Source organism: Tamandua tetradactyla, chromosome 8 (genome assembly GCF_023851605.1).
Source record: "Tamandua tetradactyla isolate mTamTet1 chromosome 8, mTamTet1.pri, whole genome shotgun sequence".
NCBI lineage: Eukaryota > Metazoa > Chordata > Mammalia > Pilosa > Myrmecophagidae > Tamandua > Tamandua tetradactyla.
The window spans coordinates 113,372,011-113,378,176 of NC_135334.1; the positions used below are offsets into that span (position 1 = coordinate 113,372,011).

The window sequence follows — 6,166 nt, forward strand, 5'->3', positions numbered from 1 at the left end:
AGTAATTAAGACAGTGTGATACTGTTACAAGGATAGACATAGTTATCGGTGGAATAGAGCTGAGTCTAGAAACCAGCCCTTGCCTTTGTGGTCACTTTACTTTCAATAAGATACTGAGGCAATTCGAGGGGAAAAGAATAGTCTTTTCAACAAGTTGTACTAATACAATTGGGTATGCATAAGCAAAAGAAAATATTTGGACCCCTACCACAAACCATATGCAACCATTAATTCAAAATAGATTATAGACCTAAATGTAAGAGCTAAAACTATGAAACTTTTAGAAAAAAAAGAAGTAAATATTTATGATCTTGGATTAAGCAGTGGTTTCTCAGATATGACATCAAAAGCTCAAGCAATGATCGCTTCTCAGCCTTTTGGCTAAGATCAAGTGTAGTATCTGTTCTTATCAGTTTAATATCTGATATGTCCTCTATCCGAGGACAATATATTAAATGGATTTTTGGAGCAGGGAGATGGAATAGGAGCTTGATCCGTCCACTTCACGCATCGACCTGGTATTGCAGTACTTCCAGGAACGGTGCACCCCCCACCCTGCCCCCCCGCCCTTCTCAATTGCGGTGTGAACTGACAGACTTGACTTTTCCTTGCTGTCCTACTTTGCTTCTTTTCTTTACCAGACCAGGATGTCTACAGCTCTCTTCGTGTTTTTTCTCCTGAGCTGCTTGTACTGTCGTTTCTTCTTCGTCTGTCTCTCTTTGTCTTTTTCTTTCTTTTTTTTCTACTGTCAAGTCCTTTATTCGTGGCGATGGCCAACCCAGGTTTCGTGCAAGTGATAAATAAATGCTAGGTAGTAAGTCTTGTGTGAGCACTTTACTTGCGCTGCATGCAGGCCCTTTGTTTGATACTTAGTCTCTAACCTGCAAAAGATCCTCTCCTTGTCGCCATCAACTGCGTCAGCTGCTCCTGGCTCACTCTCCGTTCTACCCTAGGTCTTAGGCTTCCCTGTGGTTGTAGCCCCTGTTGTTACTAGCATCATACTCTCCGTTCACCTTCTGCCTTACCTGCCACCTTCCTCTGTCTTCACCCCCCATGCACCATGTTCTTTACCCCTCTCCATTAAAAAACAAAAAAGCTCAAGCAATGAAAGAAAAGTAATAGATAAACCTCACATCATCAAAATGAAAAACTTCTGTGCTTCAAAGTTAACCATCAAAAAAGGAAAATCTAACCCATGAAGTGGGGAAAAAATACTTACAAATCATGCCTTGTATCCAGAATATATAAAGAACTCTTACAACTCAACAATAAGATGGCAAATAACAGATCTTAAAAATGGGTAAAGGATTTGGATGCATATTTCTCCAAAGAAGAAATGCAAATGGTAAATGAGCACAGGAGAAGATGCTCGATATTGTTACTCATTAGGGAAATGCAAATTAAATCTGAAATGAGATACCACTTAATCCATGAGTGTGGTGTGCTGGTTTGAGATTGTTGTGTACCCCAGAAAGGCCATGTTGTTTTTCCTAATCAAGTCTTGTGGAGGAAGACCTATTCTTTAGGGAAAGACCTTTTGATTAGGTTGTTTTCATGGAGATGTATCTCTCCCTATTCAATGTGGGTCTTAATCCATTTACTTAAGTCCTTTAAAAGGGAACCATTTTTGCAAAAGCTCAGAGCTGACACAGAGACATGTGGAGATGAAGAAAGAAAACACTCCAGGGGAAGCTGTTTAAACCAGAAGCCAAAGGTCTGGCAGCCATGTGCCTTCGCAGCTGACAGGTGTTCTGGATGCCATCAGTGTTTCTTGAATCAAGATGTCTTTTTCTGGATGCCTTAGTCTGGACATTCTTATGGCCTTAGAACTGTAAGCTTATAACATAATAAATCCCCTTTATAAAATCCAACCCAGGGGGTGCAAGGGTAGTTTAGTGGTAGAATTCTCGCCTGCCATAAGGGAGACCTGTGCTTGATACCCAGCCCATGCACTTCCCAAAACAAGCTAACAAGCAGCCAAAGAAAGAAAACAAACAAATAAAAATTCAACCAACGGTGTTGCAATAGTGGAATACTCACATGGAAAAAGAATGAAATGCGACCCTCACCATACAGCATAAAAAAAAAAAAAATGCCAACCCATTTCTGGTATATTGCATTCCAGCAGCATTAGCAAGCTAAAATAAAGGACAGATATGGTTTGGTTAGGTTTTGGAGAAATTGAAAGCCTCATCTACTGCTGATGGGAATGGTAGCCACTTTGGAAAATAGTTTTGACATTTCTCAAAATGTTAAGCTAGGCTACCATGTGACCCATCAATCAATCATAGGTACATACACAAGAGAAATGAAAGCAGATGTGCATAAAAACTTGTACACAAACATTCATCACAGCCTTATTCAAAATAGCCTCTCAAATGAAGGGAGCAGGGGGCCTACACTGGCAGGTCTGGGACATAGATCTCTGCCATTTTTTTTTTTTTCTGATTTGTTTTCCTTTTTCTCAGTTCAGCATTTGTGGAGTCCTTCCTCAGTTTCTGTCTTCCTCCCAGAGTTCCAAGCAAGTGGAATTGCCATTTTGTTAGTTGTTTCTGAAGGGAGACTCTTCCAGGGAATGTCCTTTCTCAACATTTGATGACATCACCACCACATAATGTGATATTATTTTGCAATGAGAAGGAATGAAATATTGACACAGTCTACAACATAGATGGGACTTGAAAACATTATGCTAAGTGAAAGAAGCCAGTAATAAAAGACTACATGAGGAATTCAGACTCAAGACTTAACATCATCTTTACCTGAAGTTTTTGCCTGTCATCTGCCCTGTGGAATTCAGACCTGTCAGTCCCCTAATAGCATGAGTCAATTCCTTACAATAAATCTCTCTCTCCCTCCACTCTCTCTCTCACACACACACACATATACACACATACACACATGCATACACACATGTATCCTGCTGATTCTGTTTCCCTTGAGAATACTGACCGGTGCGACACTGAAGTGTAGACTTTAAAAGGGTGAATTTTATAGTATATGGATTTTATCTCAATAAATCTTCCATAAAACAAACTTCTATGAGACAAGGATTACTTTTAACTTAGTTTCATGGATGAGAAATTTGAGGCACTTGCCTGAGATCACACTGATGAGGGGCAAGGGCAGGGTTTAAGCCCAGGTGGTCCCATTCCCCAGTCTTCATCTTTGGTTTTATTTCTACTTTATGGGCAGACAGGAGCTTTTTTTTTAAATAATGGAGGCATGGTTCCTTGTGCCACTAGGATATGCATAGTGAGTGGTGGATGCAGCATACTCAACAATCCAAAGTCATCCTGCATAGCCAGAATGCTTTGATTCTTCCTGTTTATAGATAAGTCAGCCTAGAAAGAAGTTCATGTGAATTAACTTTTTTCTTCTTTTGACAAAAATTATTAGGTTACACATTAAAATACATACACTGTTAAATATGCCGAACTGGGTGTATAAAGTGAGCTCTTCATGCTTTATAGTTGAAGAATGAGTTTTATCGACCCATGAATGATTTGGAATTATTTGCTCATGACTGACTAGAATTGGTCATTTGTCTAAATTTGCATTCCTCACAGATTTGCTAGTTGGGAGGGATTTTTTTTTTTGTACACTCTGTTATTTTTCCATTTCTTATACTCTTCCCAAGAATCACTTCAGACATCCTTATAGCTCTCTGATACTGCAAATAAAGTAAAATACCACTTTTCCATCGCCTGGGTACGTGGCAAACTAAGCTCTCTAGATTACAGGCTGGGGACAGGAGAAAGTACAAAAAACCTTTCAGATGTTTGTGTATTGACTTCTTGCAAGGACCAAAATCTCTCTCTAGAGTTTTACTCTTTTATATTCAGTTTGGTTATCTGGTTTTCTAGTTTATGTAAAATCAGCAAGATAGAAGTGTTAGGGAAGCTAGAAGAGAGAAACACATTGATGCAGTAGGAAGAGACAACTGATAAAGTGTAAATTCTGGCAAAGACCCTAAATCATGGCAATAATATAATAGTTGCCAAGCACTTCTAGATCCTAAATGGAGTTCGCGATCATTTAGCAGAACTTGCTGCAAGATTTTAAAACAACTTAATCCAGCAACAGCCTAGCTTCTGTCTGGGGGGCCTGGAACAGTTGAAGAGGGAATGATCTTGAGAGAGGATTTCCTGGAAGAGAAATGTTAGTTCCTTATGCATTTCTCTTCCTTTGGGGAAGGAAAGCTCTAGAACTTGCTCTTTGTCACTTGGAGCAGAGACTGTTGTACCTGATCCACTGGAGATCAGCTGGATTCCATGAAAAGGGCTGAAATGGAATCATCAAAGAGTGACTCAATGCAAAAAGATTTTCTGAAGGGGCTGAGGAAACCCAGCAGTAAGAATATGTTTGGGGTGCACCACTGGAACTCTAGGGGCTATGGAAAGCATCGAAGGGCAGAGAAATAGCTCCTTGCCCCTCACCCCCCACCTAAGGTAGCTGTGATTAGAGGCCTTTTCAGAAATAGGAATTCTTTAAAATCAGCAAAACAAATAAACTATCGCATATTCGCCATATTCAGAAGCAGGAAATAAAAAGCCATCAGGTTCTCTTCAATTCTTACAGGCTTCTAAGCATGACCTTGGGGAAAGGAGAAAAGTTTAAGCTGAATAAAATTTGGATTTTTGATTATACACTGTAATGGACATTTTTTTTTTTTTGCATGGGCAGGCACTGGGAACCAAACCGGGGTCTCCGGCATGGCAGGTGAGAACTCTGCCTGCATAGCCACTGTGACCCATGTAATGGACATTTTAATTGCTGAATGAAACTGTTCTTGTAAGTGAAATCTGAATGACCTTTAAAGAATCTTCATGGGCTTCCATTGAAAGAACCATTCAAGTTGCTTTTTTACTTGCACTCTGTCAACTGCAGTTGATTTAATAAAGCCGTTCTCATGGCAAGGTGTCTGCAGTAAGAGACACAAGAAGTCAGAAAATCAACACATTGAATCTGTTTCAGGCAGGAACAACTACTTAGGGTAGCAAAATAGCTTGTGGGGGCTTCCGTTCACAGCTGAGTGTTACAGCTGGGATAGGTTAATCACATCAGAACACTGCTACATATAGTTATGGACCTTCAAACTCTCAGAGAAGAAGCTCATCAGTAGACTCGTAGCGTCATACTATATTTCACCAACGGTCTGAATCATGCTAGTTTCTTGTGTAATATACTGGGACCCTTTCCCAATCTGGCTGAGAAAAGGGAAACATTTATGAGATAATAGAACAAACCCTTCCCCATATGATGCCTTTTCCAGAATCTTCTTAACATTATTTCTTTCCATCACAAAAGATAATGGTCTATTATCTGAGATCAGTATCTTGTTGGCAGCATTCTGTGATATCAAGAGTTCAAGTCATTCAAATTTCTAGGGCCTTCAAACATTCCAGATTTCCTGGCACCTATCATCGTTAAATCCAAATATTAATTTCCGAAGACCAGTGTCCATATCCCAAAAATCTTAATGTACATGGATTTTATATACGAGAGGGGAAAACAAGTTTCCTGTCAAGTGTGCTGTAATGACTGTATGGGGAATGTGGAATGTGCAATCTGTTTTAAATCTCTTAGCAAGGGAATGTAGGTGTTCCGTTGAGTATTCAACTACAGGGTGACGGGTTGAATTCATGGGTAGTAGAGAGACAGTGTGAGAGGGAGCAGAATTGTGTTTCCTTCCTTCATCATAAATGAGTTGATGCTGTGCTAATGCTAGGCTATCATACGGTTAATAATAGTTCTCTGTATCATCAATATTTCATTAACAATAATAATATGTTTGAACCATCAAAATGTTACGATTTATTTGGTATTCTCTTGTTGAGAAAGTTGGGAAATGTGCAATTTTTTTGAACACTGTGATTTTTTTTCAAAGTTCCCCCATTTAAAATGGGAAGTTTGCAAAATTCACTTATGTGGAATTATGCTTTTTCGGCAATGCTGGATAAGTGAGAAATTACAGGGCTATTCTTATATTAGTTTACGGGGTCTACCTACCATCTATCTCTAGAACAGTACTGTCCAAAAGAACTTTCTGTAACGACAGAAGTGTTCCTGTGCAGTTGGAATGTGGCTTGTGCAACTGAGGAATTGAATTTTTAAGTTTATCAAATTTTAACTAATTTGCATTTAAATTAAAATAGCCACATGT

The 6,166-nt window shown here is 39.2% G+C and overlaps 1 non-coding gene across 1 annotated transcript; it reads left to right on the top strand.

Moving 5' to 3' along the window:
• The first annotated feature begins 361 nt into the window (after positions 1 to 361).
• On the top strand, positions 362 to 552 carry LOC143645374 (U2 spliceosomal RNA). Its single transcript, XR_013157093.1, has one exon. It is a non-coding gene; the product is annotated as a U2 spliceosomal RNA (small nuclear RNA).
• The last annotated feature ends 5,614 nt before the right edge of the window (positions 553 to 6,166 follow it).